This window comes from Lepisosteus oculatus, chromosome 14, assembly GCF_040954835.1.
Source record: "Lepisosteus oculatus isolate fLepOcu1 chromosome 14, fLepOcu1.hap2, whole genome shotgun sequence".
Taxonomy (NCBI): Eukaryota; Metazoa; Chordata; class Actinopteri; order Semionotiformes; family Lepisosteidae; genus Lepisosteus; species Lepisosteus oculatus.
In genome coordinates, this window is record NC_090709.1 from 34,282,143 (window position 1) to 34,291,643 (window position 9,501).

General features: G+C 42.0%; 1 non-coding gene across 1 annotated transcript; it reads right to left on the reverse strand.

Moving 5' to 3' along the window:
- Nucleotides 1–6,380: 6,380 nt before the first annotated feature.
- LOC138243739 (U7 small nuclear RNA) lies at nt 6,381–6,438 on the reverse strand. Its single transcript, XR_011192357.1, has one exon. It is a non-coding gene; the product is annotated as a U7 small nuclear RNA (small nuclear RNA).
- Nucleotides 6,439–9,501: the final 3,063 nt, after the last annotated feature.

Below are 9,501 nucleotides of genomic sequence, written 5' to 3' on the forward strand. Positions count from 1 at the left end.
AGGCTGCGTCAAGTGCACCGCAAAATAATGAGGTATCGCCTGCTCGTTTTGAATGGCTGCATCTGTATACAGTAAATTTTATAATCACATACATCAGCAAATTTCTTCAGATCTTCATCTGTAATTATTTATACTCTTTCCTAAATTTAAGATGGTTTTCTCCACCCTATTAAAATTGTTCACATCCAACATCTTGTGAGTTACTAAGTCGCAATTCTGAGTTACTTAGCCGGAATTCTGCGATACCATAGCTCGTTTTTTTGTAACTCACTGGCGGAAACGGGCTTTCATACATTTCAATTAGTCTGATCAGTGCAGAACAAGTTAATGTAGAATCATTACTATGTCTGTCTCTTGTTTGTATATAAATGAATGTCTTTGACAACTTAATGTTAGTTTTTAATTTAGTTTTACGATGTAGGTCAGGCGTTGACATATGCACGAGCATACGAAATGTCTCACTCCTGATTCAGCTCATGCTCCATAGGAGAGAAGAGATTCCTCCTGCTTCTCGTACAATCATATCAGAACAGAAGCCCGTGTCGCCCAGCTCTGATTCAAGAGCGACTCGCATCTTCAGCCCTTTTTTTATTCGTGATCCTAATTTTCTTTAGTTATGATCAATATTGAACTCTATCTAAATAAAACGACAATAATCAAACATGCAGGCAGACTTTTAAAAAGTATTAGGAGCTGACAGGGTGCCCCTTTGGAATAGTTGTCAGAAAATGTGAGAAAAGGAAAGGTACGTAAGCTCTCACACACAGCATTAGAGATTGGCATCTGATGAAAAAAACAACTACCTGTCTCCCCAGCATTTAACGGTGCTGTTGTTTTGATTTTACATATTGTTAGCATTTTAATGAATTGTTAAAAGATTGATACACAAATCGCTAAATAAGAAAACGTAAAAACCCTAGCTGTAAGCAATTGGCCATTCATATTCCTGAATTTTAAATCCCGGTGCAGCTAATTTGAAAGCAGAGTCTACCATTTACTGTATTGCAGAAGCGTATTGTTGCCACCAAGGAAAAAAAATCCTGAGTTTACAGGAGTAAAAGAGGAAACAAATGCAAACACCGTTAAGAAAAAACACACACGTCTCAGGCCTTAACCATGACAAGGATGGGATTTGAACCTAGACGAGCAGAGCACAATGAATTAGCAATCCAAAAAGTGACTCCTGTTAAATTTTCTTTTCGCTTGCTCGATTTGTAGTACGCTCCTAAATCCTTACAACCGATAAACAAAACGGCTTCATGTGCCACAGCATTCTGCTGCAGGTACCGTGTATTAGGCGAACCCGAATTAAAAATTTCAAATATGTGAAGAATTTCATGAAACCTGAAAAAAGATCACAGCCAATGTCAGCAATTCAGAGCCTGTAGGCAGCTTCAACAGAACAAAAGGATCTGAAGCCGCAATAATTTCATAGAGTGTATTGTGACACTCTAACCACGTTGTTGCTATTACTGCTACTGCTACTGCTGTCGTTGCTTTAAACTCTACTCAGCGGGCAAGTAAAGTTGTCCAAAGAATAGACTACTTTGAGCCGTCCAAATTCCATTATGTGAATTTAAGCTTTTTTTAATTAATAACAGCATTAGTAATACAATGCGTGCTCAGAAACCTTACTTATTAGCTTATGAAGCAATAGTGTTTCGACAATTTGCGGTCTTCAAAAAGTAAACGCTGAAGTTTTTATACTTCCTTGTGAGCAGATCACCTTTGATTTAGAAAAGGAAAACTTACTCCCCTGTTGCTTTTATTGCGATATCTGAATCGAGACCCAAGCGCTAAGAAAGCTGAATAACGCAAAAGTCATAAACCCGATTTTAATGTAGATACACGTTCTAATGCAGCCTTCATTACAAGACAGTCTATTTCTCGAAAGCGTGTTATGTAAAAAAGAGAAAAACGAAAATATATGGATGACAATATTTAAAAGCTGGAGATTTTACTTTTGAGAAATTGTCATTTTATGTATCTAGACGCTTTGTAACCACTGCTTTTAGAACTGTGCTGTGCTTCCTGAATCATTTTCAGTGTTATAAACTGGGTGTGGAAGTAGCGATCACTTTGTAGAGCAGTTGATAGACTGGAGCTGTTCAGACTACTCTTGTTATTCCTCAAATGCTTCCATCATTTTTCTTTCAGGCTAAGACGCGAGTGTGTACATGTGTTTGGTTTTCGTTTCACTGATTCTCATTGAAGATTTGTGAATTAACAAGGAAAGAATCAGTTCCCTCGGAAAGCAGAAGGTTTGGTTCTCAACGATCTTGAAGACACGCCCATGTAGTGCAGCGTGTGATATTTGTACTATAAAAGACCAAGTGCTCAAAGTGACGTCTGCGTTTGCCGTTGAAACTTTTCATCTCGGGCGCACTTTTAGAAAGCAAAGATAGAGCAGTTGTGTTGAGTCACACTGTGACAGCTGTCAGCAGAGTGGCGCAGCGGAAGCGTGCTGGGCCCATAACCCAGAGGTCGATGGAGCGAAACCATCCTCTGCTATGTATTTTTTTATGCACGATTGATAAGCACACCATCAGTTTAATGAAGTGCATTAAAACTGTTTTTTCTCTCGTGTGTATGCAAGCTTCACACTTACGGTACTCTTTCATCTTTACCAATAGCAGAGACCCAAATGTATCTTTGGTTGTTCTGCGATCCTTGATAGTTTCCTCAAATCCTTCAAATGAACATCCATATCAAACCAATTGTGTTTATATATATTACAATTAAGGTACATATTAAAAATATCAACGCACATTTGTATAATGCTCATTTAATAATAATTGTCAAAGATTGTCAAGTTCTCCAACAAATGAACAAATGATCGACAAATGATGATTAATCTCTTCTTGAATATAATCTCAAAAAGAACCATTAAGGTTTACTAAGATCAAAGCTTAATCAGTGTATTAAGTTTAGCTTGCATCATAGTAATTGAGCAATAAAGTCTGTCCTAATTAAAGAGTACCCAAAGTTTGAAAGTACAACATAGAATAAGAGTTCTTAATTAAAGTTCTTAACTTTAATTGCTCTAAAAAGATTTGTGTCTCCCAGGCACCTCTTTTGTCTTTGATCTTTCTGGTTTGTGCCAGCGAAGTTGAATTCCATCATCAGTTAATTTGTCTTAAGTCTGAAAACCAAATTATGCCTGAGCTTAGACATTTCTCAAGCGAGTTTTCACTCAATGTTTATTTACTCAAATATTTAGTATCAAATGTACTACTGTAATCCTTATATTTTAAAAGACAATTTAGCAGTTTTACACCTTGCAAATTCAGTGGTTACCAAGGTATCTTTAAGCTAAATTTTGTGGATATTTTAACTTGATCAAAGTAAAAATGTAATGTAAAAACATTTAAAAAATCTATAAGCAATACCTTAACAACACTGTGAACACACTTTCTTTGAAATCACTGTTGCCTACTCTCCAAAGTTGGTTGATCTGGAAATAATACTATATTAGAAATAATATTAGAAGCTATTTTTACTACTGGATCTTCACTAATCAACTAATCAGACATACCCATTACACATTTTCACATTTTAACTCCACTTTTCTGCAGTATTTGCTAAGTCCTAGAATACAAAGTGGCAATATTTAAAAGTTCAAAAGTTGTAGTAATTTCTTAGAACATGAAGCTTTTTATAAAACACTTTATTTTGGCATTAAAACATTAGCAAGATTATACATTATAAACTAAAAATAAGAATGTATGCCAGAGATGGATCCTATTAATCAGATGTAAGCTGTCATATAATGACCTATCTGTAACCTAGAATACTAGTAGTGAATATTTTCTACACCACAGAGAGAATATAATATCATACCAGTAGGTTTTGATTGTCCATGTTGTCAAGGACTCACTTGTGTGTACAGGACTCTTCCATTGTGCTCAGCCTCTTGATGTGGAATTGGGAGTTCACCAGTTCTGTACACTTTCCCACATGCCTCAGTTCATCTCTGATCTCTATCAGGAGACCCAATCCCCGAAACTCTGAAATCATTCACATTTTGTATCAGCATTTGTAAGGAATTAGGTCAGGATTTTTTTTACACTATTGTTATATTAGCATTACTGTAGTGTTGCTAATGTGCTACATGCAATTTATAATCCTAAAAATGTAAAATTCCCACATTTGTAGTTGATTTTGTGTGATCTTCACCTTCACACTATTTTATATGCCATTTATTGCTTATTAACGTACTATTTTTAATCAAAATAATATTAAGACCTGTATGTATTCAAATAGTATTATCATTATTTATACTTACGCATCAAAAGACGATTGCTGAGAAAAACATGACAGTATTTAACCTAAATGGCAAACAACAAATATCAGCAATGCATTGTGGTATATAACCAGAAAAGATGCTGTGTTAGATGTGTTTTCAATTTCAATTATATATGCATTTATTAATGTTGTCAATATTATTACGGTTGCAATTTAACCATGGTGAGAATCCCTGCCTGTCATACAGGAGAGTGGGGTTTGATTCCTGACAGGGAGCTAAGGAGCTTTTTCTATGACCTGTTTACAATTTAAACTGTAGTGTGAGACACCTTTCTTCTACAGAAATCTATTTTTTAAAAAGGAGATGAATTAGTTATAACAACACAAAACATCAAAGTGAAGTTGCTTTTCAGCAACTCCTTGGCTACATGGGAATTTAGTTTTTTTGACAGCAGGATCATTTGCAAAATTAAACAAGGAATTGATTCACTCCTGTGGAATACTGTATAAAATGGAAGACAGGTTTGATATGGAAACAACTACACACATTTTAGTTTTTTTTTCCAATTGTACTCCCATCAAAGTGACATAAGAAAAGTCATTGTCAGAAGTGGGATATGAAAACAAGCCACCAGGGGAGACCGATGTAATAACTTCACCAGAAATATATTGAAAACAAATGGGCTGTCACTAAGGAAATTCATAGAGAAATAAAGGTCCCACCATAAAACACCATAAGGAGTGTAAAACATGTTAAGTTATTTCTGTACTTCATCAGTGTCGGTAAAAGAGGGACTCAAGGACACAAAGACTCTAGTTTGGGATTCAGGCTGAGAAAGGGAAGTGTGACTTTGGACACAGGGCATTGCAGAGAGGAACAAATGGCGCAACGAAACAAAATGCCAAAACCCCAGATTGAACCAGGGACCTTTAGAGCATCATTCTAAGGCTTTCTCAGCTGAGCTATTTCAACCTCTGTGTATGATCCAACCTCTGCTGTCTGCAGTAGCCTCCCAAAGTTCCAGCATGAGTGCATGAAGAGGAGTGGTAGAGTGTTACATCATTCAGAAGGGGAGTGATCCAACTCAGCTCTCTGAGGTTTGGTAGATACATCTTCTTCCTGAGTAATGTAGGATCAACTTCTTCAGGCTGGAGGAAGGGCTTGCATTTCGGCAGTAGTAACTGACTGAGTAGTGACTTCTAGGACCTGGTCTTATCAGGTTGCTTTGCCACGTTTGTCAGTTCTGCTGAAAAGACCCGTCTCTAGGAAATTTAGGAAGCAGAAGAGTGACTATCTGAAAGGTGACATGATCTGCTGGCTGTTTGATGTGATGTGATGAATGACACAGGAAATTCGAATTCTTGCAATAAGACAAAACAAGATCCATAAAACACTGGCAGGAGTGCAAAATGTGAGAAGATAAAAAGACACCTGTTTCTGCCCAATTTCAAACAGGGGATCTTGCGCATGTGTGATGAACGTGATAATCACAATATTACAGAAATGACAGCAGCATTGAACATGGCGAGACGTAAAAGATTGTTAATTCCCTTCAAATACTCAGTGTGTTTATTCTGCTGTATTAATTTACTGTGCTCATCTGGCTGTAACAAACCTGTTATCTACACACTGCTCCCAGAGCTGGATAGGTGACTCCACATTCTACAGCTCTCTAGCAAAAGAGGAAGTCAGACTACAGAAATGGAGTAAATCTCCTCTTCAGAATGTGGAAATATATTCCTGAGAGAAGTCCTTTCTCGAATTTCAACACTCTCTGCAAGTCACCCATTCCCACCTTGCGCAGTGTAGTGGTTATCATATTCTCTTAACACACCAAAGGGTTTCAGTTTGAAAGCGGGCGAAAACAAGTGATCACTTTTTGCACATTTGTCACTGCTGAGGTTGCTTTATGGGTCTATTTTCTATACTGTGCTGATCAATTGGAAATCAAATGGCAAAAAAGACCCGTTCCCACACCTAAGGTCAAATATTAGGAATCAAAACTGCTCGAGTGTATGGAAGCACAGAGCTTTATTAAGATTTCCAAGTGCAAGATCATTTTATTCCTAAAAGACCCTATTTATGTTGTATGAGAAATATTAATATTAATACAGAATCTTTTTTCACCAAATAAATGGGCTTCCTGACTTCAGAAAGCCTTCTAGACAAATACTAAAAGAGCAAAAATTCCATTTGGTAAATGAAATGAAAACACATACCCTACCAAACCTTGAGTACAGGCCATTCAGGGTGATAATACAGAACCATTTATAATTCAACAAATAAAACCTGTCAACTGCTAATCACAACTTATCATAAAAAAATAAGTAGCAATACACAGTAGGGGACTCTTGGTTGCAAGTTAAATCCATGCAAGAAGGGGGTTTAGTGTTGTATTTCCAAATCAGATATGCAAATGAGAGATCTGGCCCAGCCAATCTCAAAGCTCCCTTGGTCTGGAATGGAGCTGCTCCCCTCTTCTAGTTATTCACACTGGAGTTAGGTTACATATTAGCACATTTCATCTAACAGTTGCTCCAGAAACAAAAACGTAAACAAATGACCTGGACTGTGACCATACCTATTAGAATGTAGTTCAACAGATAACTTGTAAACCTTGTCATAAGATTTTTTTTGTTCTACAAAATATACTTTATTCCGCAAAAAAAAACATCTCAAAAGGAACATCTCACACATATTAACACTCCATGTAATAAAAAACAATGGCGATTGATTGTCCGTTATCAATCTTTGCAAGTGGGGGCGGATTTGCGCAATTAAGAGAGTCCCTCCAAACCTACCACTCGCTATTGTCCTTTAATCCCTGTATAGGGCCCAAAGTCCTTTCCAGCGCTCCCTCGCTGTGGGGAAACCCCATTTGGCGACTAGGCGCTTCGTCCTCCTCCTGAGGGCCGATGGGCTCCCGAGCGCCCGACAGAGGTTGCAGTAGAAGATGCAGTTGAGTTTCAGGGGAAAATGTGGGACATCTCGACCCCCTTCCTCGACCGGTTGACACATCCAGTTTCTCGTGATGTACTCGTACTTGCCGCCCCAGACGAAGCCGAAGCCGTGCAGAGCTCGAGACCCTCCGGCGCCGTCGTCCTGTGCTTCCAGGGCCCGAAGAACTTCAGTTTGCTCTTTCGGTGGTTGAGTTTCGACCCCGAGGCTCTGGAGTATTGCTCCATGACCTGCAGGGCCCTCCTCAACCCCCTGTCCGACCTCAGGAACAGCGTTGTGTCGTCGGCGTACTGGGAGATCTTCAGGGTTTCCCCCGCGCCTCCCGGTATCTCCAGGCCGTCGATGACAGGGTCCCATCTCACCATCTCTGCTAAGGGCTCTTGAAGAGCAGGGAGATGATGCCCTCCCTCATGGTGTCTCCGAGTTTCCCCCGGCAGAAGATCTCCTGCGCCACTTCCACCAGATCTGCCACCAGTGTGTCCCAGAAGCAGGTGTAGAATTCCTTGGGGAGTCCGTCCGGCCCCGGCACCTTGCCATTCTCCATGGACAAGAGCGCCGCCTTCAGCTCCTCCGGTACTCGTGCCTTCAGCTCCTCCAGAAAAGCATCGCCTGCCTCCACCTCCGTCTGCTTTTCTGAAAAGAGCTCCATGTAGAAAGCGGTGGCCGCTTCTACCTTGTCGCTCTCGCCCAGCAGTTCCTCTCCATCTCCCCGTCTCAGGCCGTGGATCAACCTCTTTTTCTGGGCTCCTCGGACCTGATTGAGTTTGCGGAGCCTCTCCTTCAGGTCCCGTACCCGGGCTGAATTGAAGGCTCCTCCCCCGTTAGCCGAGCTGTACTCCTCCTCTAGTTGTCTCTGGAGTCATGCAGCTTCCTTCCTCTTCCTGGCCGCATTCCGTCTGCAGTACATCTGCACCAGGGTTCGGGTCCTGTCCTTCACCGACTCCCACCATTCAACCATGGAGCTGTAGCCGTCTCTCGGATCGACCCAGCTCGCGTAGTCTTTACGGAACAGTGCCTTGAAGTCGTCCGAGGAGGATTCCCACTCCGGAAGTGTGGACCCCTCCTACGCTCCAGCATGATTCTCCCTTCGTCCATTCCCTGGTGAATGTCAGCTTTTCGCGTTCATCCTTCAGGTGGACCTCCTGTAAGAAACAAACTGAGAAAGACTTTGAGGCCAGATCATGAAAGACTCGCCGTCTTTTCACCGGGTCTCTTAGCCCTCTCACGTTAGTTGTTAGAAAGATAAGTTTCACAGTCATGATTAAACAAGTGAAAGTTGAACCTCCTCTCTTTGTGCTTACAGTGGAAAACTTGGGAGTCTACATCTGCGCACTGTTTAGCCTAGATGTAACTCCTCTCGTTTGGGTCCTGGGGGGAATATGCTGGGCTCCCTCCAGGTCTTGCTGGGGACTGAAAGGTAAACATGCTGGACAGGTCCAGCCCTACCATCAGTCCCGGCTCCAGGGCAGCTTCAAAGTAATCCTCGTCTTCCTCGAGGATACTCTACGCCACCGCTTCGGGAAGGCTTTTTTCTTCCCTTTCTCCAGGAGTTTTGGGGACCTCCATTTGCTCCTGGGCCTTGGGGGAGGGGGGCTCCACTTCCTGGGCTGCTTCTTCCTGTTGTTCCTGGGCCTCAGGGGAGGGGGTTCCGACTTCCTGGGCTGCCTCTTCCTGTTGCCCCTGGGCCTCGGGGGAGGGGGTAACCTCTTCCTGGGCTGCCTCCTCCTGTTGTCCGTGGGACTCGGGGGAGGGGGGTTCCGTTTACTGGGCTGTCACTTCCTGTCATCTTTGGGCCTCAGGGGGGAGGGTTTTCATTTCCTGGGCTGCCTCCTCCGGTTGTTCCTGGGCCTCGGGGGAAGAAAGTTCCGTTTCCTCTAGGACGAGGAAATGATTCTCCCTTACCACTCTTTTCTTTTGTCCTTCTGAAAGTGGATCCTCTTTCCCTTCTTGCTGGGATTTTATCCAGGGGCCTTCCTCCGGTCAGCCATTTTGTCCGTTGTCCTGGCGGCCATCTTGTGGCACTGGTGCAGCTGGGGGTGTGGCCTCGGCAGTTTCGGTTCTCTGCGGGGGAGGTGCTGGTTCTTTGTTCTCACCTCTCTCCCTTTGTCTTGAGACCGGTTTCTGCCGGCCGGCTTCCACCACCTGCGCAGATGAAGGTTTGCTTACCTTGCATTAGTGAAGGAGGTGTCCCTCGGCGCAGCATCCATTGCACTTTTTGGCTGCCCGGCAGGTTTTTGCCAGGTGCCCCTCTTTGTTACAGTTGTGTCATCTGACAATGTCACACGTGTTCTCCTTGT